Consider the following 25,675-nt stretch of genomic DNA (forward strand, 5'->3'; position numbering starts at 1 on the left):
TCTATGCGGAGGTGCTCTGCCGCTCTAGCCAAGACCTCATTTAGGCGGGGCTGGTTGTCTACTGGAGAGTCGGTAATCCGAGGTTCTTTGTGAACAGGAGAGTCTATCTTGTATACTTCAGCGGCGTCATCTTCCTCCCCCTCTTGGCCCTCGTCATCCCCATAATAGTTCACCCCAGTCTGGTCATCCAACATTACCAAGTCTGGATTCTCATCGTACTGTTGTGGATCCTCACCATACTGAGTGTAAGGCTGTATGTAAAAGGGTCTGAAATCAGTCCCTGAGTTGGAGTCTCAACCAGAGGTTTCTTAGTAGGGGGCTGAGGGTCCCTGGATCCTGAAGGAGTAGCACTGTCCGGTGTATAGGTGAGGAAGTTCTCTGGGTTCTTGGAGTAGAAGTCAGCTAGGGAGGACATTCTAGTCATTACCCTGTCTATATCTTCACTGGTCCATTTTTTGGAGCTGGGAATGACCATTTCCTGAGAGGGTTCCCCTTCTATTCCTTGTTTGGACCTAGGGGCCTGGACAGGGGTCTTGGATTTATGCTTATCTGAAGACTTTGAACGGTCCTTATGTGTCTGTGGTGCAGAAGAAGGGTGAGATGGTTTCTGCTGCTGTTTACCCCCTTCCCCATAAGTAAAAGAGTGTTTCCCTGATGTTTTCACCTTCTCTGAGCTTTTCGACGCCTGGTGTCGAGATTCGGGGGTAGGGTCTCTTTCCCTCGAGTGAGCACGTCGGGACTCGGAAGCAGCCGCCGAACGGTCTGCCGGAGCTGACTTCTGGTGTGCTGCCTGGGTTTGGAGGTAGGATTCGTCTTCTGACGAGCGTACCTCCATGACTTGAGTGAGTGAGGCACCTTTAGCAACTGTGGACGGTTGCCTCGTGTCGTGCCGCGATCTTGACCGGGATCGCCCAGAGGACACCGATTCGGTGGACCGCTCTCTTTGTGCCTTTTTCCGAGAACTCGGTTGGACTTCGAGTGTTTAAGTATAGAAGTGGTGTGGGTAGCGCTCGTGTCGCCGGGTGTGTTCCCCATAACTGCCCTGCCGGACAATCTTCCGAGGTCGGGGACTTGCGCTTGGGCGTCTTTCGACACCTCTTTGCCCTCGCCGTCCGAAAGTACGGCGTCGCTGCCATCACTGAAGGCGCCCTCCGCTTCCATGGCCTCAAGTTGTCTGGCGTGGTGGGCCCAACGTTTGGTCGAGCGGTCCTTTAGTGTTTTAGCCTTGAACCGGCTACACGATCTGCAGTTCGCCTCGGGGTGATCCCTCGGCAAGCAGAGGTTACAGGTGGCGTGTTTGTCAACCCAAGGTTACTTGCGGTTGCACTTGGGGCAACATTTAAATGGGGGTACCCTCCATACGCACCCTGTGGCAGCGGGCTAGTGTGTGTAGGAAAAATAAGAGTGTAGAGTATGTTTCCACCCCCCACTCTCCCTACTTGCAGGGCCGAGGCCCGGGCCGAGGCCAGAGGCCTTCCGAGACCCAAAGTCCACCGTGCAGCTCTCGACAGTTGTTTGTTCTTCGGACCGGCGTCGATCTTCGAACTTCGATGTCTCGACGTGGGAGTGGAAGAACGGGGAAATTAATATGATATTTTAGCTTAATATGGCTGAAAGCCAGGGAACTCTGCGTAAAGCTTCCGACAAGTATGGCGGAAAAAAACAATCTGAGGGTCCTACACGCGTGAGAGATCATGGGTACAGTGGACGTCACACTAGGGATAGTATTACTGGCACGCCCTGTGTCAACGCCCATTTTCAAGTTTCGAAAAACCAACTAATACTCTGCAGCTTCCACTACATGTCGGCCTATGCACAGCATGTGATCTAAGTAGATTCCACAAGCCTCAGAAATAAATATATTTTTTATTATTTTAAGTGGTTCATATTGGTTATACATATTGACACCTTTAACCACCCAGGTCCGCGATGTATAAAAAAAGAAATATAGCACCATATACATAAAACATTCCACAGCTTAAGAAGAAAATACCTGGCAGGATATTCAATTACTCTTCCAACTTTTTTTTGATCACCATTAAAAATTTGACCAGAGCCAATGTTATTAAAGTCTTCTCTCCTGAAAGCAGAATTTTCCACCAGTCCTCTCTGGTTCTCTGGCCGTATTTGTTTATCACTTCCCACACTGACTTTATTCTTTGCTGTTCCAAGGCTTGACAGTCCATCACAGGTATTTTGTGGATTCCTGCAAATCTTCAGTCTGGCACAATCTGTAGCTCAATGTGTTACCGTCTGATTTTCCCCAATTTCTTGTCTACTTGTTTTGAAATTGATTCAGATGGAATCGAAAAAAAAAACAGATCCCTGAGAAACCAGTTTAGAAAAACTTGCAGGAACCTCGGTAAGGTGTTTCATTTGCGGCTTTCCTCCAATGGTTTCCCATAAATTCTATATTTCTGTCTTTCAGCTTGTGTTTGAATCCAATATTGGTTAAACAGTTTCTTCTTTGGTTCATCTGGGTTATTGATGAGGGGTTGGGGCGATTCCTCCAGACTGGCTAGCAGTGTTTGGCATTTTCCCTCCCATTTTAACAAAGCTGGCTCTTTTTGGTCAGTTAGGGCTTTTTTCAAACATGAGAACCCACCTCTCACCTCCTCTTGAATGCATCATCTGTGAAAGGCCAATGATTTCCATTCGGCTATTGCCCTTAGTGAGGTATGGCCTATTTCCATCGTCACTGCCTGTATTGGGGTGCTTCTCGGGAAGTTCAATGCCCTTCTCCAAAAGGCTCCTTCTATTTTTGGCCAATTCCCAGGATGGAAGTGAAGGGAGCCTTCTGCTCCATAAGTTAAGATTGCTGACACTTTTAACTGATAGAATCTGATCAGTGGGATCATTGAATGGCCACCATATTTTTTAAGTAGCACCTTACCTTGTACTGCTAGATTCCGTGCTTTCCTTATAAGAGTCTCATGTCTCGGTGCTTCAATGGAGCTAGTGTTTAGACATACTCCCAAATAGGTAAGGGAGGCGACCACTGGTATTTTTTTCCTTTAAGGTTCCATGCGTAGTGCTTTTGCTCAAGATTTCCCTGTCGACTTCCTAAAGGAAGAATGAATGATTTCTTCGGGTTGATGATCAGTCCATTTTTTTTCGATGTAAATCTGTAAAGCAGCCAATTGTCTCTGCAACCCAACCGGGGTTTGGTCCATAAGAACCACGTCGTCAGCGTAAAGAAGTCTCCCTACTTTCATGTTGGCTATTTTAGGAGGAAAGCAGATGATGTCCTTGAATGCAGAGTTGATATCGGATATAAAGATTTTGAAGAGATCTGGGGCCAAGGGGCACCCCTGCTTCAAGCCCTTATTTGTGGCTATTGCTTTTGTTAGCAGCCCCACTCCATTCAATCTTACGCTTATCGATGTCTCATTGTGCAGATCTTTAATTGGGGCCAGCAAAGAGTAAGGACATCTCCACTGATGTAATTTGGACCATAGTAACGGGCGACTAAGGAACAAGTTACTTACCTGTAACTGTTGTTCTCCAGCATGGGTCTGGCATGGATTCACATGCTCATGAATATTCCCCGTCGTCAGGCCGGGAATCCTCGTTATAGAAAAAAATCATTATCAGTTTTGTTTCTGATCTGTCTTTCTCAGTAGTAACCAATCACTGGTCTCTGGGTCATACTGCCCCCAGCCAATGACTGCCCTCTCCCTAAGTCCCTCCCCTGGCAGCCATCCACAGATTTGGTAGCACGTGAAGTGGCAGTATGACCAAGTGAAGAGCCGCAGAGGGGTAGGCGGGAGGGTTCGCATGTGAATCCATGCCAGACCCATGCTGGAGAACAACAGTTACAGGTAAGTAACTTGTTCCTTCCCCAGCATGGGGTCTGGCATGGATTCACACGCTCATGAATATAAGAATACATAGCAGTATACACATGCACAATCACGGGAGGTGGCACAAGGCTCAATATCAAGCAATACAACAACTCAACATTAAGCAACTCTTACCTCCTCACCAGGCTCACCTCAGGCGAACAGGTTGCGCAGCACTGCCTGGCCGACTCTGGACTCCTCCCTGGAATCCCGGTCGACGCAGTAGAATCTCGTGAAGGTGTGCGTCAACCTCCACTTAGCAGCCCTGCAGATGTCGAGCAGGGGTACACCAGACAGGAACGCCGTAGTAGCAGCGTGGTCGAATGGGCTCTCGGGCGGCCGGGCAGAGGTCGGTTTGCCAACCGATGACAGTGCATGATGCAGCCGGAGAGCTATCTGGAAATGGAAGTCTTCGAGAGAGCCTTCCCTTGATTCACAGGTCCAAAGTTCACAAACAGCTGTGATGTCTTCTGGAAATTCTTTGTGCGGTCCACGTAGAACTTCAGCGCTCTAGCCACATCTAGCGAGTGCAGAGTCCTCTCAGCCAGAGACGAAGGCGACGGGAAGAAAACTGGCAACACCAAGGGCTCGTTGAGGTGGAAGTCCGACGGCACCTTGGGCATGAAGGAGGGGTGCGTCCTCAGCACCACCCTCGTGTCGTGAAAAGTCAAGTATGGAGGCTTGCAAGATAGGGCCTAGATCTCTCCCACTCGTCGTGCAGAGGTGATGGCCACGAGGAATGCTGTCTTCCACGACAGAAACTTCAACGGCACTGAATGCATAGGCTCGAAAGGGGCCCCCATGAGCCTAGTTAGTACCACGTTGAGCTCCCACGCCGGGGCAGGGACCTTCACCGGCGGGAATGATCGGAACAGTCCTTTCATAAATTCCTTCATCAGACGATGGGACCACAAGGACGCCCGTCCTGTAGTTCTGGTGTAACGTGAGACGGCAGCAAGATGTACCTTGATGGAGGCGTGAGATAGGCCAGCCTTGGCCAAAGACAGTAGGTATGGCAATACTTGAGGGACCGTGATCCGCAGAGGGTTACTCTTCTGTGCTTGGCACCAGACAGAGAACCTCTTCCATTTGTGTCCGTAGCACTTGAGAGTTGAGGATGCCCTGCCCTTTGCAAGAACCTCTCTGCAGTCGGCCGGGATGTCGTATCCTCCAAACTCTAGTGCTGCAGGAACCAGGCCTGCAAGTTCAGCGACTCTGGTTCGTGATGAAGAATGGCGCCTCCTTCTCTGGAGAGAAGATCCGCGTCCGTCGGTAGCTTTACTGGTGTGGACGCTGACAAGTCTAGAAGGTCCGGGAACGAGATCTGCCTGGGCGACGCTGGTGTGAGGTGGATCATCCTGCACCGGGACCTCTTGAGCTGGTTGACGAGCCGGAGTAGCAACGGCGGGAATGCATAAAGGAACAGGCCGCCCCAGGGGAACGAGAAAGCATCGCCCATGCTCCTCGGTTGGGGAAACCTGCTGACGAACCTCCGGCACTTGGAGTTTGCCGCCGTCGCGAAGAGATCGATCTGGGGTTCGCCCCATCGTCGGAAGAGTCGGTCCACTTGATCCTGGCGCAGTTCCCACTCGTGGCACGAGCGCAGCTCCCTGCTGAGTGAGTCGGCGATGGTGCTTTTTATCCCTGCCAGATGAAAGGGTACCAGAAACATCCCTTGTGCGATGGCCCAATGCCACAGATCCTGGGCTTCCTTGGACAGGGCAGGGGATCTGGTTCCGCCCTGCTTCCGAATGTAAAACATCGTGGTGGTGTTGTCGGTGAAGATCCTCACCACCTTGCCCTTGAGGGACGGAAGGAAGGACCTGAGGGCCCAGAACACTGCGCGGAGCTCCAAGATGTTGATGTGGAGAGTCTTCTCCTCCGAGCACCAAAGGCCTCTCGCGTGGAGGCCCGCGGTGTGCGCTCCCCAACCTTCCAGGGAGGCATCCGTCGTCACCGTCACCTGGTGGGCCGGGGCTAGGAAACCTGTTCCCGCTGTCAGATGAGCGCGGACACCCCACCATCGTATCGCCTGACGGAACGTTTCGTCGAGCGAGATCCTGTTGTCGAAGCTGCCCATCGTCTGGATCCAGTGGGCGTCGAGGAATTCTTGCAAGGGCCGCATCCGAAATCTGCAATGGGGCACCAGATAAATGCAGGAGGACATCATTCCGAGGAGGGACTTGATAGACCTCACTTTGGCCACGTCCGTGGCCAGTAGATGTTGCACCTTTCCTAGGATGGTCCTTATCCTTTCCTCCGACGGTGAGGCCCGCCTCGCCACTGTGTCGAGCTGTGCTCCCAGAAACAGGGCGACTTGTGACGGGACCAGGTGGGATTTTGGAAAGTTGATGGAGAACCCCAGGTCCGTGAGCAGCTGGACGGACTTTGCAGTGTGTTCCACGGCAAGCTCCCTTGTCCTTGCCCATATGAGCCAGTTGCCCAGGTAGGGGAAGACGTGGATCCCCTGCAGGCGCAGCCGCGCCGCCACCGGTGCTAGGCACTTGGTGAACACCCTGGGCGCCGATTTTAATCCGAACGGGAGGGCCTTTAACTGGTAGTGCCGCCCTTTGACCACGAACCTGAGGAACTTTCGGTGTCTCTTTAGAATAGGGATGTGGAAGTAAGCATCCTCCAAATCCAACGACGACAGGAAATCGCCCTCCTCCAGCTGTCCCAGCACGTGCTGGAGGGTGACCATCCGGAACTTCTGTGACTTGATGTATTTGTTTAGTCGTCGCAGGTCCAGGATGGGACGCCATCCTCCGGTCTTCTTCCTCACGAGGAAGTTTCTTGAGTAAACTCCAGAGCCCCGAAGCCTCTTCGGGACGAGCTCGATGGCACCTTTCCTGAGCATCGCCCGTACTTCCAACAGCAGTTGAGGGACGTGATTTTCCTTCCTGGCCACGGGAGGAATGCGGGGGCACCTCTTCTGGAACTCGAGGGTGTGCCCCAGGGCCAGGGCGTCCAGCACCCAACGGTCGGCGGAGATGGACTCCCACACACCGACAAACTTCGTCAGCCGGCCTCCCACCGGGGTGCATCGGCGGGGGCCCGACCCGACGGATGGTTCAATCCTGCTTGGAAGCCGCTTTGCCTCTTTGACCACCTTGGTGACGACCGCGGGATCCACCTGACTTGCCGCGTCCCCTGTAGGCCTCCTGCGACGAAGACCTTGCCGCTTGACGGTAAGTAGAGGAGCTGCTGCCGGCTCCCTTGGAGGCACCCTGTCTGCCTCCCGAGCTCCGAAAGGACGGCCGTCGCTGTTGGAGCACCCCCAGTGCACGGGCCGTCTCCGTGTCCGTCTTGATCGCCTGAAGGGATTCATCAACCGCCTTGCCGAAAAGGTTGTTCCCATCGAAGGGCATGACCAAAACCTTGGTCTGAACATCCTGGCGGAAATCCGTCACCCTGAGCCATCCTCGTCGTCTCAGGCAAACGCTGTTGCCCAACTGACGGAAACCGGTGTCTGCGATGTCCGTAGCCACCGTAATGGCGTGGCCCGAGGCAATCTCACCTTCCTGCAAGATTTCCAGGGCCTCAGCCCTCTTGGCATCCGGAAGGAAGTCCAACAAAGGGGCGATCTTAAACCACAACTCCATGTCGTAGCGGGCTACGATGGCCAGGGCGTTGGCCGCCTTGATGGTCGTCGCTGCAGATGAGATGATCCGTCGTCCCATCGCGTCCAGTTTCCTACCCTCGCCGTCCGGAGGGGAGGTTGAAGTCGAGGCCGATGCACCCCCCGCTTTCTTCTTGGCCGACCGAGTCCGGGGTAGGTTGCACTCTAAGGCACAAGGGGGCAGCGTCGGGGACCCGGTACTTCTTCTCGTACCGGTCCCTCTTCGCAGGAGCCGTGGCAGGGTTCTTGAGGAGGGCGAGCCCCTCATCCGAGATGTCATCAAGAAGCGATACGGCGAGGACCGTCTTCCTTGTAGCCTTGCGCCGCTGGTAAAGGAACCCCTCCTTTTTTTCCTCGGGGCAGAGCTGGAAGAGCTCGGATGCCCTGGAGATCATTGCATGGAAGGATCCAATCTCGTCGGGCGGGGACGCCCGGGCAGGGGGAGACGGGGACACGTCCCGTCGTCGCCTCCGTACCCGACGTAGTCGTGTCCATGCCTGTATCATCCCCGTGGGTAGTGGACCGGGGGAAGGCAGAGAAGGCCGCAGAGGCGGTAGAGGAGGCCTAGGATGTGTCCTCCTCTTAGGCGGTGGGCTCCCCGAAGGTCCTGGCTCCGGATCCTCCGTCGGGTCTGGCTCAGGCTTCTCCGTCGGGGGAAGGGGCAACCTAGTCCTTATCTCCGAGCATAAGGACTGGATGGCTGACAAAATGGCCGCCGAGGTGTCCTGCGGCACCGGAAACGACGGGCGCGAGGGCTCTTGAGGAGCCTCGTCTGCGTCACCGTCGCCCTCGTCGGGATCCCTCCCGATGGGCTGTGTCTCCTCCACGACTTGGATGAGCTCCTCTTCAGAGGTCGTGTCCGTATCCACGATGGCCACCACCCCTGCCCCCCTTTTTCCAACGAGGACTTCGTGGGGGTCTTCTCGATGGGCCTGAAAGACGACTCCCTCCGCGGTGGCAGGGAGACTCTGGTACCTGAGGGTGCCTCCACTGGTGTAGCCTCCCACAGGCTGAGCCAGGGCCGTGGCGACATCCTCAATCGAGGTCCTAGCAGGGTGAATCACGGCCAACGTCACCTTCTGTACGCCCGGGGCCTTCACCTTCGGGGGAGGTTCCGAGCCTCGCTCCCCCTCTGCCGGAGTCTTCGAGATCGACCGGGGCCTCTCCAGAAGCTTCGCCGGGTTCTCGGACTTCCTCTTACCCAAGCCAGAGCGTTGGCTCGTGGTTGATGGCGCCGGGCAGGGTGCGCCCTGCCTGGCAGCCAAGGAGCCCGACCGTTCGGCGCTCCCGCTGCCCGTGGACTTGAGGTGCTTAGCCTTTTGTTGGGCCCCCGTCGCCGGAGCACCCTCACAGGACTTAGAAGACCGCTCAGACTTCTTCTCGCCTGGCGGGCTCTTACCTTCCAGCCAGTTGGCGAGACGGAGGTGGCGATCCTTCATGGTTCGTTCCGACATGTTTCCACAAAACGTGCAGTACTTTTCCTTGTGAGTCTTGTCCTCATGGAGACAGTAGAGGCATAACGAATGCTCGTCCTCCTTGAAAACGTTCTGAAGCTGGCATCCAGGGCAGGTCCTGAATAGCTTCCCGGGCGTCGAGCTCCCTTTCTCCTGGGCCATGTCCGGGGTAGGCATCGGAACTTCTGGAACCCTCCAAAAGCATAACTCGATGAAATCTTCACCCTTGAGGGGCGTAGAAAACTCCGAAACGGATCCCCGTTGATCGGAAGTAGAAACGGTGGAGCTTGAGGCTCTATTTAACCGAAAAAAGGAGAAAATCTCCTGAAAAAAGCACGAAAATGCAGCGAAAGCTCGAGAGCTAAGCACGAGGACTCCCAACACTTGAACGTGCGGTAAAAATCTGAGGATGGCTGCCAGGGGAGGGGCTTAGGAAGAGGGCAGTCATTGGCTGGGGGCAGTATGACCCAGAGACCAGTGATTGGTTACTACTGAGAAAGACAGATCAGAAACAAAACTGATACTGATTTTTTCTATACCGAGGATTCCCGGCCTGACGACGGGGAATATTCATGAGCATGTGAATCCATGCCAGACCCCATGCTGGAGAACTAGATCAAACGCTTGAGTTAGGTCTATAAACGCAATGTAGATTTCTTGTTTCTGTTGTTTTCAATACAGACTTTTAGCAAGTTTATTATAAAGATTTTAATACTCGTGCCCATACCTCTTTCAAATCCAGACTGCCAAATATCCTTATGACCTGAAGCGGTCGCCCATTTTCTTAAGGGGTTCAATATTAAAGAAGCAAAACATTTTCCGGGAATGTCTAGCAGGGCTATTGGGCGATAGTTCACAGGATCTGCCCTTGCCCCCTTCTTGTGAATTGGGATAATAATTGACTCCTTCCATGATTTTGGGATCTTCTGGGATTTAATTATATATCTAAACACGATAGATAAAAATATCGCCCGTTGGTTTATGTCTTGTTTTAGGAGTACATTGGTTAGGCCATCACATCCCGGAACTCCTGAATTTGAAGATTTAAGAATAATTTCCGCAATTGCACCGGCATCACTTACAATCATGTCCCACTTAGAACTTGGAGAATTTGTCCGGACCTTTTCCAAATCGACCTCATAAAATGAGCCAAAATAGTTTATCCAAGTTGCTGCTGGAATTGGGTTTAGAATTACTGATTCCTGTGGAGTATCCTGCTGGTTTATTATTCTCCCCATCACCGCCGTGTTTTTGGTACTAAGCAAAGTTAGCATTTTCTCTGTGTCATTCCTCAGAAGTTATATTTTATGGCGACATAGCCAGTCGTGGTAGTGTTGTCGAATCTTTTTCAAAAGTATATCTGCAACCAATGAACTGTCATTTCTGAGGGAAGCAATCTTTTTTCTCAAGATTTTCTTCTCTTTTACAATAATTCTGTCATAAGCATGCCGATGTGGAAGCAAGTTTTTAGTACAACGGCCCGGTTTAACCTCAAACAGGTTAAATAAGCCCAAATAGTTTATAGGTCTCAATTCTCCATCCACTTGTGAATAATTGATGGCCATTCTCAGTTGATTAGTTAATGGCACTATGTTTTGGGGAGCAATTTTAACTCTGTTCCTCCCCATGGTTACTTTCACATTTGTGTGATAGAGACCCCTGCTTTTGATAAATGGGGATCAGCTTTGCTGATAGTAGGTTATGGTCACTCTCATCCATATGCTCCACTCTTAACCTATTTGCCCCATCCACCATCTCTCCTGAGATGCAGATGTAGTCAAGCACCTGGCCCCCGCTCTTCCCCTTTCTTGTGATCTTCGCCAGAATATCACCAATAGTATGTACATTCAGCATTGCCACATCTAGTGGTTCAATTGTTTCCCTCCACATGAGTCCACTTTTTTCTACTGCCGTACCCTTCATTGGGTAATGTAAAATTGGGGCTCCAAACTTATCCGCACATACAGCATTCAGATCGCCACAGATCACATACCAAGGATCATTTCATTTCAACCTACATTTCTCAATACAGTTAGCCACTTGAGTTGGAAAATTCATACTTGCTGGATTCCAGTACAAATTGAACAAGATCACAATTTTCCCCTCTTTCCGATTTTGCCCACCACTATTTGGATGAGCGGGGACGGCAACAACTCTTCCAATACCGTAAATTGGAGTTTGTTTTTAATCAATATGAGTAGACCAGACATGGGCCGACCTTGCTCTCCTTTGGTCGCCCGATTGAGATGCGACGAGTAGCCATCTATCAGAGGTAAAACTCTTAATCAGGTTTCCCCCCCAACAAATTTGGGTGATCTTTGGTTAGCAGATGTTTAAATCCCCTTGTATTCCAGCTTACCACTGTAAGGGGTTTCAGATCACTAAGTTGTTGATTCTATGGCTTCTTGATTTTGTCTACGACCATGTTCATTAGCCATGTCCAATTTTCTTCAGATCCGTGTACTCTTCCCTCTCTCTTCTTTTCGTAAGGTTGTTCTATCTTGATCATTTCTCCTACTGTAAGGACTCAGTCTGTGGGTGGTCCTGATGTCTCTGTTAGCCTCTCTCCGTGGAGATCGTGATTTTTGTTCCCTCCATCTACTCAAAGATCTTTGAGTACAAAGCCTTTCTCGCGACCGCCCTCATTTGTCTCCACCTCTTGCCGATCTCTGGGATCTCCAGTCATTTTTATTTTTGTAGGGAGGGGGTATCTTCGCTGATATTAATAGGATTTTTTGTTCTGTTAAATCAAACCCCAACGGTCTCAGTAGAAGCACTTCACGTCCAAAGAGTTGTGTTATAAGGGGTGCAGTGGGATCAATAATTACTCTATCCGTTCGCTCATCATCCACAAACTCCACTATAGCTAGATCATCGGATGACCGTAGTGACGGGACATGATGTAATAATCTTAAAACGTACGCCCTATTAAGGATTAACCCTCTGATTCCACGGTCATCCTTTCTAAAAGGAGTCCGTCTTGATAGCCCCACGTTCTGTATGCCTCGGGTCCTCCTCGATTTTTCCTTAACTCGCAGTCCTGCAAATTCAGTCTCTCCTCTCTTCTTACCAAGGGGCGCAGTAGTTTTATAGGCGAGATTCTATAGGGTCTGTCTGCTTCGGTCAGGTTATTGACACCACTGTCCTGGACGGGAATGGGCTCACACATCTTGGCCATGGCCGGGCTTAGAATTCCTAGAGGATCCTTTTACTTCAGTATTTCTAATGGAGTTGTTGTTATGTCCTTCTATAATTTGACCTCTAGCCGGGCTTTTCTTTGCTAGCCAATGATCTTTTGGTTTTTCCATTTGTAAACAAATAGGATCTTTGGCGCCCTCTAGTCCCTCTCGTATGTCATCTTTATTGGTTTTGTCTAGTGATTCTTCCTCACTACTTTCTTCTTCCTTCTCCGACTCGCCGTCCGTGGCATACTCTGAAATTGAATAGGTTGACATATCCATCAGATCTATTGCCGAGCTACTGGCTTCTCCTGTACTTTCCCTCCTTTTTTCTTGCACCCCGTTTTGATGTTGGTTTGTGCCCAAACAACCTATCTGCATGGGTTTGGTGATCTTCTCTGAGATGGTTATGATGTTCTTGGTTGGAATTGAGATATTACTAATACATGTTTTAACTACCATCCCCCTTTGCTTAGCCGATATTTTCTGGTTCTTTGATTTCTGAGTTGCCTGCAATTCAGCTTTTTCTTCTTGGGGCAGCAGACCTTTATTCCTTGAGGCTGATTTAAATGTCCCCCTTTCATTCTGCGTCGTTGCCTGTTGTCTACATTGGCCTTTCATAAAGATTGGAAACACTTGTTTCGGCAGATTATATAAGTCTTGATTTTTTTCCTGTTCCAACTGCTTCTCTCCCCCTGCAAAGACCCCCGAGCCTTCCTGAATACTGATGTTTTTTTCGAAGGTTGTATTTGAGGTCAATTCGGGGGGTTGATCATGCAACTTTAGCCTCTCTTAATGACAGAGTGGATTGATTGGGGCAACCTGCTTCCTTTTCTTCTCCACCAACTATCACTGGGGACCTGAGTTCTTCAGATGGATCATTTATTCCCTCAGTTCTTTTTTCTTTGAGGGTCTTGATTTCCTGGAAGTCAAAGGTCGTTGACATTCAACGCTTTTCCTTAATTAAGGGATCTAAAACCGTGTGAAGTAACCCTGGGACATTTGCCATACTTGAATCTGTGTCTTTTTGTATGGCTGTAATAAAAGCTTTCACTAATATCGTTTTAGATGTTAGCATGGCCAACATTGTTGTTTGGTCCTTCAATTGCTCACCTACTTGTATGTAGAACTTCATGAAGGGGGCCAAGATAGCTGTCAGTGTCCTTATTGTGAAAAGATCTTTGGCTGTTTCTACTTTTTCCTGGTTTTCATTCACCTTGTACTCATTGTTCGGATAGCTACCTCAACCCCCACTTTGTAGGCGATTGCGATTTATCTAACACCAATTTTTTTCGGTGGGTTTGAGCCCCCTGGTCTCCCCTTACTCAGAAGCGACCGAGCTACATCTTGAATACTGTGGGATGTATTGACCCACTTTCGCTCTATCATGCGGCATCCCTGTGTTCTGTTGGTGCCAGAAATATCAAAATGGCCGCAAAACCCTCATGCGTGGCAAAACCTATGGAAATTGCGCTTTGCAACACAAAAACACGGCTGCCCAATCTGCCATGCATGTTGTCAGTTGTGGAACAGAGAGGGCGCACTCCTGAAACATGTCACTGGGCTGCCCAACAAGTAAACATGGAGCACAGAGGGAAAATCAGTGCTTTGTTGAAAGAAATCCAAAATCTTGCTTTTAAATCTGTTTTTCTTGGTTGCTGAAACTGCAGAATGCCGGTACTAAACATCCTCAAACATTCAGAATTCTTGCTGGGTGCTACAATTCACGGAATTCAAGAAATCATTGTGATATTACAATGTCCTGAAAAGCTGAATTTGTCATCAAATTATCCACAGCAAATGTTGCCTGCCTGTGGAATCTGTCAAAATATGGGCGCAGTACCTTCGGCCACCTGAATTACAGCTGTCAGAAGCCTGCTTTAAAACTGTAAACTTATACAACTGAAATCTAATGTCTGAAATTTAAGTGACCTGTTATTGAGAGTAACCTAGGTTGTAACTGTTTAATCCCATGGTTTAGACTCTGGAACCGGTGTTCTAGCTGCTTGTTTTGAAATTACAAGTTTGTTTAAACCAAGAAAAAAATGCAACAGAAATAACATTTGGATTTAAGCCTGAATCAAAGCCACTAAACCAGTATAACAGCTTCCCCCACAGAGGCCAGGTCTCTCTCTCCACCAGGAAATCACACCTATGTGCTGATTATAGGGTGGGGAAAGAATTTGGTCTGCCAGGGGAAGAAGACAATGGACTTCCTCCAGTCAAAGGAAAGCTAAGTGTGAAGGGTCGTAAAATGGCCTGGGCCCAGGAGGAAATGGGAGGAGACTGCTTCTGAGCTGCAGGGAGAAGAAGGAGGCGGAGACAAACAGCCATTTGTGGCTGGACATTCACACAGAACATTTTGTTTAAATACATACAACTTACTATGTAAAATTGTGAAAATTATAGAAAAAACAGCATTGTTAATTTGATTTCTGGATGCATGGGTGAAAAGGTGCCAGAACTCGGTGACATGTTCTAGGAAGGAACGGCGGGAATTGTGATATTACACAAAATGTATTTTTGATAGAAGCATGAAACTTCATACACTATGCCCATATTCAATGCGCACATTTGTGGAAATTTGCCCCGAAATTGGACATTGTGTTCCGGACAAAAAGGGCAAAATTCTATAAAAAACAGACACAAGATCTTACAGCAACGAGGTTTGGAAGAGTATCTGCAACACAAAATATGTAATCCATACATGTTATTGTTGTAGAGGTTGCACATTTGTAAATATGTATTGTATCAAAAGTAGATTTTGTGATTAAGAGGCGAGGGGTGGACTCTAGGCCTCATAAAACCACATCATCATGATGACCCACTGTTTTTCTCCTCCTATAAAGGGAGAGAGGAGACTCTGACCAATCCCTAGCAAGTGGTGCGCGCTTAGGATAACCCAGCACACACACCCCTTTAACATAAGCATAAATAGAGAGAGCTCACAAGGACACACACAGATTCACCCACTAATCGATTGCTGGCGGAGCACCCTGGAGCCGAACCATCCATCTTCCTTGCTCCAGACTCCAGAACCTTGGAAAGCAGAAAGGCCCATCATATAGCTGAACCACTCAGCTAGGCCTTAAAATTCCAGAACCCCAGAAATCTAAGGGGAACAAAAGAAACAGCCGGGCTGTGCTGTACTGCTTTCCTGGTGAAAAAGATTATCACCAGAACCAAAAGATCCAATCCAGTTGTGCCGTGCTGTGACAAGAGCCATTGCAAATCAGATCCAGTCCAGTTGTGCCGAGCGGTGTCCAGAGCGCCTTGACGCTGCCAATCCCTGACCAGAATCCCAGACGATTCCATTTGAAACCCATATAGTGAGCATCTATAGATAGAACTGTGTCACCAGCACATGTACCTTGGTTAGTCCAATCCCAATCTTAAATCCATTTTCTCTTGTATTCAGAACCGGTAGTGTTAGGAGAATTTCTGAATTGTCAGAACTTTTCTGGCGTTAAATGTCTCACATTTGTTTTCTAAAATTATAAATCAGTAGTGTTGTGAATAAAAAAATTGAATCCCAGAAAGAAAGTGAGTATCTACCACATGAAGGGTACATGGCCAGGACTGTGGAGATTCATGTGTGGCATTCTCTTTTCTTATAGTCATAATCTAGTATAAGAAATCCCATTTGTCTTTTAAACCACATCCCAGTTCTCCCGTAATTGCGATTATCGCGCACTGAAAAGTCTGCCGCAAATTTTGTTTTAGGGAAATCCTGACACGTGTAAAATAGCTTTTGATAGCACCTGACCTCAATTTTAAGATTTCACATTGTTTCCTAGTATTAAATAATTGCTAGTGTTTGTCTGTAACTATACAAAGCGGCTCCCATAAGAATTTAAATTATTTCAGCAATTTAAACCATATTTAGTGTTTTTGCACATTCCATTCTCAGCTAACTTTAAAACCATTTTAACAGCTTGCCAATCAATTCTGTTTCTCTCTTGTGTTGCTGGGGGGAAGTGGGATTGATATTTTGTTGAATTTTGCCATTCCTGAAACATGTTCTCTCTCCTCCTATCTTTTTACATTGCCTATTGGGGGGTTGAGAGGGGTGCAGGGGGAAATAGTAACCACACTGCTATCCGTTCTAAACGCACACACAAAAGTATTATTTCTGCGCTGAATTGTTTTGCTCACTATTACTCCTTGTGATTAAAGAGATTGCCTAGTGTTACATCACCCCATTGGTGATTATTGTATACCCATTAAACATAGTGTGATTGAATTGTGAATACATAAATAAATATTTTAACTTTGCAAACCAGTCTGATTCCTGGTTCAGTGTGACCGTGGGGAGGCGCAGGGGGTTCCAAGAGAGGGGCGTGATATGAGTGGTACATCGTTCAGAATAAAAGAACCTTTAGACACAAATAAATAAGGATTTCAGTTGTGCATTACACGCTAGGTGTTGATTTAGGTGAAGTGCCGGTTTGAAATCACTTACAGATTGGGGGCTCGTCAAGGGATCCTGAATTAGACATACCACTTGTGACAGTCTAACACAGCGTGCTAACTGACGGGGTACATACACCTTGTTGGGCTACCACACTGTATATACTGTAAAAACACCCTTCAATAGAAACACTGAAAGGAGTTTGGCCTGTTTTGCAAAGGTAAAAATAACCCTGCTATAAGTCAGAAGGAAAGTTATATTTCCGGAATGCCGACTCCAGTGGAAATTAATATGGCAAAAGAACACCTACTGCACAAACTGTTTGCCACGGGTGAATGGGCTGAGCAGGATCAGAATGTTTGGCTGCGGGAAATCAAGCAACAAACCACTGCCACAGAATTAGATATATGGCAGGATCAGGGTCCATTACACATGGCACTTAGTGAGCTATATATGGTCCCAAGGGTAAAAGAAGAGCAATGTAAAATTGCCAAAATAGTGGCGTACCTGTACCTCCACATTGGAGAAATACAGGAAAAATATGCCAAAAACCTAGACCTGGCCTCTGCAGAGCAAAGGCTACAAAAGAGCCAAGAATCAGAGCGTGAAACCAGACAGTACTTGACAAAAGTAAAAGCTGATCTGGATCTCCTGCAACAAGAAAGGGTAGAGCAAGACACCAAATTACTAACACTACAAAAAGAGTGCCAAGAAAGGTTAGATTCTCTGCTACAGAACCAACAAAAGCTTGAGCAGCAATTGAACTATAATAGAGTGTGCGTAGGGCAGATAATCGCCCAGGAAAATCAGATTGATGGGATAAAAGAAAATAATACATTCATTCTTAAAGATCTTGAATCTCAAACAGAATTTGATGAAGAGCGCCAGAAAGCTGGTGCATTAAAAAAACAAAGGGACGACCTGGCTGCACAGAGGGGTACTCTAATTCAGGAAAGGGACACCTTTGGCCAGGAAGTCAGTTATTTAAAAACCAAGATGGAAGAAAATCACCTGGCCCTTCAGGGACTGGGTGAGCTCAAAATGGACTACGAAAAATTGTTAGAGCACGCCAGGAGGGTGGAAGATGCTGTGGCAAAGAATGAGCAGGCCAGTAAGGATCAGACTCAGGAGGTGACTCTCCTGCAGCAAAAATTGGCCCAATAATCCAAGATTAGGCAGGAAGCACAGAGAGACAATGAGGCTATCTGTGAGAAAAATGACAGGCTACATCGACAGGTAGCCATGCAGGAACAATTAATAGACACCAGTAAGGCCTTAATAGAAGAACAAAAGGGTCAGTTTGTTGCATGGCAACAGGCAGTAGGAGCTGAGAGAGATGAGGTTAGATGGGAGAGGGAAACCCCTGAGCATAACCTCAGGAACCCTGGCACCAGAGACCTCAGCCTCTTCAATTACTTGGACTCTGCCACCCCCATGTCCACTGGCTCACATGAGCCAAGGGCCATGGGGATGGTAGACTTCAACCCAAGGGGAAATATGGGGCCAATAGGTCAGACCCTCCCAGAAACAGATGGGCGGGCATCTATGCATGGGTTCCCAAGTAATACGGCCATCTTCTCTGATCAGGGAAACTCCAATGAGGGGAGGATCAGAGAAATGGATCCTCAGAAATATAAGTTACACGGAGATCAGACGGTAAAATTTGGTGGGGAACTCCATGAGAGTAGGCCCACTAACAGTATATTAAAAACCTCTTCCCAGCTAGGACAGTGGGGGGGAGGGGGTACTCGGCCAATCCTGGGAGCAAGGAAGAGTCAGAAGACTCTTCTGAGCGCCACATGACCCAGGAAAGTAGGCCCCCACATTCTGCCAGCCATTCCCAAGCTCGCAGAATCGGGGAGAGCCTAGAAGGCCAGACAGCCACCTCTGGTAGCAATGCCTCTGAGTCAGAGGCTGAGTGGACCAGGGTGAACCGAACTAAAAAAGATAAAGTCAAGGGGGCCTTGGCTCAAGGATCCCCTGAAACAAATAAAAGCCATTAGGAGCGTCATTACGCCCTACCACAAGAATGCAAAATATTCGGTTTGGGAGCACCTTGAGTTATTTGAACAGATGATGGATACTTTCCATCTGAAGTACAGCCAAAGCTGTATTCAGTATGTGAAGTGGACATTTTCTCCTGAGTACCCGAGCTTCTTTGCAGGGCTGGAGGATCAGAACCATTCCAGATGATCCACCTATAGGACGGCCATCCAAAAACATTTTTCCATCCATAGGAACCCTCAAGAGACTCTCAAGGCAGCCTACAACTTACAATGTGGGGAAGACCAGGCACCACAAGAATTTGTTCAGGAGTTGAAACGCGCCTTTGCGCAGACCACTAGAAGAGTGCGCACTGACCGTAAAGAATTTGTAAATACCTTCTTTCGTGCTATCCCTAAGTATATTATGACCCAGCTAGTGAGGGACTTTCACGAGAAAAGATCACTAGACTGGGTCATTGAACAAGCAACGCGCATCTATGAGGCGCAGAAACCGTTGGGAAAAAAAAATAGTACCAAAAACCCCAAAACAACCAACACCCCTGCTGCTGCTAAGGTGGCAGAGGTGAAGGTTGCCCCCATTTTAGATCTAGAGATGGGGGGGCCTAAAAACCTTCCCGCACAGAATCCAAGCAACCCCAAACCCAGAAGGCCCTCGGGCCAATCCCAAACAGGGAGCCAGGGAGGTAACCCCACAAATGGGACACCTAACTCCCCTGACTACATCAGCTCACGCTACAAGGGAAATAGACCCATCCTGGGTTATGTGTGGACTCCGCCAGCCCAAGGGGGTGGGATCCAACCAAAAAGCAGGAAATCCAGGGAACTTCCCTCCTCACTTTCCCCAGGAGGGCAGGAATGCCCCAAATGGTGGACCAAATTTCTTTGCCAGGTATCCGCCAAATTTCAACCCCCAAAACAACCCATCCTTCTTTCCCCACTTTCCTGAGCCCGGACAGCCCAATCCGGGAGAGGGGAGGCCAAGGGTGTAGGGGTACCCAAACTTGCAAAACCTGGGGTATTTTGTGAGAAGGGATAGTTACCCTTCCCGGGATCAACCCAGGGGAGACATGAGGACCCCGTACCAGCCAGACCGGGTGTCCCAACTACAGCGCCAGGTACAGAACATGGCACAGGATCTGGATCGCATGCTGATGGCTCAACAGAACCCTCAGATGAGCATGGAGGCTCAGAACTCCTCCAATCCACGTCTGGTGCTCCAGAATAATGACGGGGGAAGAACCCCGATAACCCACTGGTTCCCAGGGAGGAGGCACAAGGGGAAGGGGGGTGTAAAGCCTTGGAGGAAGTTTCCTTCCCCACTTGTGGAAAGCCCCTGGAAACCCAGAAACCGGAACTAAAATCTCCTGCCCCCAAAAGTCTCCAACCCAAGGAGCAGAGGGTGGGTAGGAGAAATAATGAGCACAAAAAGACCCATTTTGAGGAGGAGGTACAAATCTTCCAGTTTGAAGGAGAGGGGTCCTCAGAGGATTCTGGGAAAAGGATCTTCTCCTTCAGGGATGGGGGAACTCCTCCCAAAGAAAAATGGGTCCCAAAGGATCCAAATCCAGACTGGGTAGATGTGGGGACCGAGTGAAAACCGCCCATCATCAGTACCCAGAATGACCAGCAAGAAAATCCCCTGGTTCAAACCCATCCTGGTGACTGCCTCCAAAAAGGGGGCGGGGGGCAGCCCAGTATCAGAACCAGGAGAACCCAAAACTTCCCCCATATCTAGCTGTCACCTTTGTGTTACAGATTCCCAAGACCCCAAACAGAATCCTGCCCAAATTACCGGTCAGTATCGAAAGCAAAGAAACTAACCCACCAGTTTGCCAAAAATGTGCATTATCTTTCCCCCTTGAGGAAGAGGAGGGAACATTTTATGCCCCGGTCCAAATACAGGGGCAATGTACAATTTTGGCACTGGTGGACACTGGATCCCAAGCTACCCTTCTGTCAAAAAGGGCCTTTGATCAACTGAGTTCGGGAAGGGGGAGAAATACCAAATTCCTCTCACCCCTCTTCCTGGACAACTTCAGAACTTCGACAGGAAGGAAATTCCTGTCGAGGGGACTGCGGATTTGGACATTAAAATTGGGCGACACAAGGTGAAGCACCCAGTCATAGTTGTGACTCCAGAGCGCACACCTTGTTTACTAGGGAATGACATCCTGCGTAGGATGTCCCCCCTCATAGATTGTGTAAACAAGGTCCTCTGGTTCTAGACTAGCCGACCAATAAAATGTTAGTTTAAAAAGGGACATGCCACATGGTTGAACAAAAACCTGACCAAATAGAATTTCACTTCCAGAATAATCAAATCCCAGACGCGACAGTTATTGCAGTATGACAACAAACTGGTGATGTGGGGTCCTCTCTTTTTCTGAAAATTCAACCTTCCTTCCAGTCTAAGGTGGCATTCCACACTGGAAGGAAACACTCTGAAATTCTATACCAATTCACAATCATAAAATCCCATTCTTATAGTCCAGAAAGATGAGAGATCAGCTCAAAGCTTGGCTGTTATTCAGAAAATTGGAGAGCAGTTGTTCGTCCCTATTCAGTTAAATGAAGGGAAGGACTCTGTTCTCGCCCGAATGTGTGTGAGCAACGGTAAGAGCTTCATCAGCGAGGCCATGTTCTGCAAACTCCCAAAAGATCCAGCCATTCCCACATTTAAACTGGTAGACAAATGGGAATTGGACCTGGAAACACCTAATTCCAAACATCTCCTGCCTAGCAGGTGCATGCTCAAAAGTTCCATAGGCAACAAGGGCATAGTCCATAATTGTTGGGTTGTGTGAGATGTCCCTGCCGCATTTTATTTGGGCAGTGACATTCTCAATCGCTTTGCCATTAGGTTGGACCTAATAAACTTCAAAGCTTGGTCCCGATTAGCGGGTAATTCCATGGACTTGATGACCCAGAGAAAGTATTTTGGTCAGCACAACTGCTGCCATATGCAGTTAAAATTTCGATTGGAGAGGAAGTCATCATCCCAGAACGGACTGACAATTCTCACTGGAAGTAAAAATTAAAAGAGGACAGAAACTGAAAAACCCTGTTCATCTTAATGCTCATTTCCAACAGCAATGGTTGGGGGTAAACCCAACACCACTAGTCAACATAGAACACAACACCATTCCAATAGAGGTGGACAACAGTGACCTAAAGAGCATCACTCTGGCCGCAGGCACCATTATTGGAATGGCGGTTGATAACCGACATTTTTCCATAGATCTAGGTACTGAACTGTTAGGACCAATCCCCAAGGACTGTTTGGACAGTGATAGCGACGATGACGCAACACCAGACAGGATCTTCACCCGGCATGGGGGGAATTTCCTGGTGTACACTTTCTGCCCTCATGGTAAGGAAGATGTGACCTGTGACTTCAGGAGGGATGAGGTGATCTTTCAAGTCCGCAAGGACTGCCTTCCCCACCTGAAGCCATCAGTCCAAATCAGCACTTTGACCAGAGACTTCTCCACCCAGCTGGAGGAGGCCGCTGAGATAGCAAAACCGGAAGTCTGTCCAGGTTTCATGCAGATGGTTGAAGAGAGAGTCAACGTAGCTGATGCTTGTGAGACTCTGCAGCAAAAGCAAAAATTGAAACAAGTTTTCTTAGATTTTCAAGATCTCTTTCCAGTGGACTCATATGACTGTGGTTGCACGACATCAAACACAACAACAATTCCCACGGACCCTGGCATGACTCCAGTGTTTGTGAAGCAATATCGCTTGCCTCTCGCATCAATGGAGTCCCTTACTGAAATAATTAAGAACCTTGAGTCCGTTGGGATAATTCGTCCAGTCCACAGCACCTTCAATAATCCGGTGATGGGGATTTTGAAACCTAAGGGCCAGTGGAGACTCTCTGCTGACCTGAGGGAGCTCAACAAACGGGTCCACACTTCCCGATGGCCTGTTCCCTACATTGACCAAGGGCTGGCCCAGATCCAGGGGTCAAAGGTATTCACTGCAATTGACCTGTCCAATTGGTACTGGAGTGTACCTGTCAGTAGGAAGGACCAATACAAGCTGACCTTTACCTTCCGGGGGCAGCACTACACATGGACCCGGACTCCCTTCGGATACATCAACTCCGGCAATTTATTCAACATTTTCCTACACAAGGTCATGCCCGACCTGGGTGAAAGGGGTAGCCTGGCCTATGTAGATGATTTTCTAGTCAAAAGTTCAACTGTGGAGGAACACATAGCGGAGATCAGTTATGTCCTGACACAGTTGAGGGCTGCCGGAGCAAAACTCTCCTTTCAAAAGGCACAATGGTGTAGAACCCGTGTCAATTTCTTGGGGCATGAGATAACTCCTCAGGGTCTCTGCCCCAGGAAAAGAAAGTGGAAGCACTCCAGAATTAAAAGACCCCACAACTCTGCGGGTACTAAGGAGCCTCCTTGGACTAACTAATTACAGCAGAAAGTTCATTGAGGATTACGCAGAGATCACAAGAACCCTGATTCATCTTTTGAAGGGGGGGGGGTCAAGTGGGAGTGGGGTCCAGAACAAGCCGAGACAGTAAGACAACTCAAAAGAAGTCTCTCACAAGCGCCTTGACTAGTTTACCCTGTCAAAAACAAGGAGTTCTTCTTGGAGACAGGGTTTCTCAAGTACATGCTTGACTTCAGTATTATATCAAAAGCATGACAAGGTCAATAAAGTAATCTCCTATGCAAGCAAGACTTTATCCTCGGTGGAGGAAAAATTCAACGATTGTGAGAAGGCACTCCTGGCAACGGTGTGGGCATTGAAGAATTACCGCCCGTTTATCCAGGGGAACACATCACAGTGGAGACTCCACACCAACCTTTGCAATATCTTCAAAGTGACAGAATCCGGGTCGGAAATGCGAGTAATTCCCGAATTACTTCCTGGATTCTGTCAATGCAAGGCTTTCCTGTGGAGGTCAGATATGGCCAAAACAATAGGATTCCCCTTGCGCAAGGTCTGGCTGACTTGCATGCCAGAGAAAACTGTCTCGAGGACGAAAGTCTTAAAATCAAGGACAACATGGAAGCATACCTTAATTCCCCACACAAAGTCTATGACGACGACCAGTCTGAGGGAATGCCCACTGTCTATGTGGATGGGTCCTCCTACCATGTTGACAACAACGGGAAAAAGGAACTTGTGGCCGGCGTAGGGAATGCATGGGTGAATGATGCCCCAGAACCCTCCGCTGGGTACAAAATCGGTCCCCGAAGTAGTCAAGTGGCAGAGTTGATGGCTTTGCATCAAGCCATCCTCACTGCTGTCCAACACCAACTCCACGAACTGGTCATAATCACAGATTCAGATTATGTACGGAACGGGTTCGTGGAGCACCTGGTTAACTGGAAAACCAGAGCCATGCTATGTGCTAATTACAAACCATTGAAACATGGAAAATTAATCCAAAATATTGATGATCTGGTCACCTCAAATGGGATAACCATCTACTGGAAATAGATCAAGGGTCATTCCAAAGTAGAGGGACGAGACAAAACTGAAAATTAACTAGCTGATCAGCTGGCCAAAACCGGAGCCATGCAAGGGGATCTACTTGAGATGGAGTCCCTGTTGGGGGAAATTGAGGTCACTGCTATCACTAGGTCCCAGACAAATTCTCATAATGAACTCTCAACTGCACAATGGAGTAAGGAGACCTCAGATGCTGATTTGATTACGGCTCAAAAAGGGGAATCTATAATTGGTAAGTTTTATCAACACATTGAGGACCCTGAGAACTTTCCCCCGACGGATACCGATTACATAGGGAAAGAGGACCCCAGAGTGTTGATGAAATGTCCAAAGATGTTCTGAATCCAAGACAGTTTGTTGGTAAGGAGATCCATAGCTGGCCATGACTAGTGGGTGGTCCCTGTTAGGGAGAATTCTCTCATAAGGCTAATTTCCCAGACCTAGTGAGTCCCCCAGCAGCTTTGCTGGATTTCTGGGGCTTGTTTTTTTTCTCCTACTAAGAGTGAGACTCTGTTACTCCCACTCTTAGGCATGATTTGAGGTATGTCTTTGACTTGTTATGTGCTTATGGGCTATGGGGTTTCTTTTTACTCCATAGGGTATCATCTGTTTTTCTGTATGTGTGGTACACAGCATCCTCAGTGTGGTACCACAGGGGTGTCACAGTGACCCCCAAACATAGACTCCATACCCTGGGACTGACTACTGTCTCCCAGGGCATGTAAAGTCACCATTGGCTTTACTAGTCCAAAATTGTGAACAGAACCAGTACAAACCATCATATTGTGGACATACTGGAAGGGGTTAATTGTATTGCCCCTGGGTCTGTTTTCAAGGGGGCACTGTCCAGTCCGCGCCAGTCGAGTTTCTGGCTGGTGGCAGTGGTTACCACGCAAAATATTCCACCGGAATATTCTCTATAGGATTTTCCCATTGATTTTAAACGCACCACTTTTTGGTGCAATGTTAAAGATACCGCCGGTTTATTTATTTAATATTAAATCCCCGGTTGGGTCTTTTTGCCAGAACTCTTTTCTAAAATGGCGTTTGTGTCCGTCTCCGTAACTCTGACCAAGGTTGAGCCCTTTGTTCCACTATTTTGGTTGGCTTCTCCACAGAAGCCCTCCAAATGGTGCCACTCTGTCTGGGTTCCACAGGAGGGATGGAGCGGGGGAATTGGCACCCTGGACTGTGTTGCCTCAGCAACTCAAGTCGCACTCTACTCTGATTGGCCCAGTGGTGAGCCGCCTGGCTCACCACTTAGCATGTGTGATTGACAGCTAAGCTGATGAATGGGGCTTTTTCTGCATAAAAGCAGGGCCTTTGGGACTGGAATTTCAGAAGTCGCCATAGGACCTAAGAATCCGAAGAGGGAAGAAGCTGAGCCATCTGCAATGGCGACACCACCGGTGAAGCCCTGCTGCAACTACCTCACCACTTTCCAGATGACAAGATAAGATCTTCTGCTGGACGAGTCTTCTTCCTCTGAGCTGGTGGGATCAACCAGTTCGCCCTTTTTGCCTTCCAAAGACGTCTCTTGGTCGAATCACCCGTGCCAAGCACCCCGGCGGCCTGATAGCCAAGCTCACCACTTTTGACCACAAATAAAAGGGCCGCACCTTTTAATCAGGAACTCTGCCGCTGGTTTCATCCCTGTGCAGTGCAACGACTCCCCGTTCCCTC

General features: G+C 48.5%; 1 protein-coding gene across 1 annotated transcript in view; it reads right to left on the reverse strand.

Moving 5' to 3' along the window:
- Positions 1-25,675, reverse strand: part of TDRD5 (tudor domain containing 5) — a 2,293,977-nt gene that overhangs the window by 311,342 nt on the left and 1,956,960 nt on the right. The window lies entirely within an intron of this gene.

Source organism: Ambystoma mexicanum, chromosome 1q (assembly GCF_040938575.1).
Source record: "Ambystoma mexicanum isolate Mex_15411 chromosome 1q, UKY_AmexF1_1, whole genome shotgun sequence".
In the NCBI taxonomy this organism is placed as follows: Eukaryota; Metazoa; Chordata; class Amphibia; order Caudata; family Ambystomatidae; genus Ambystoma; species Ambystoma mexicanum.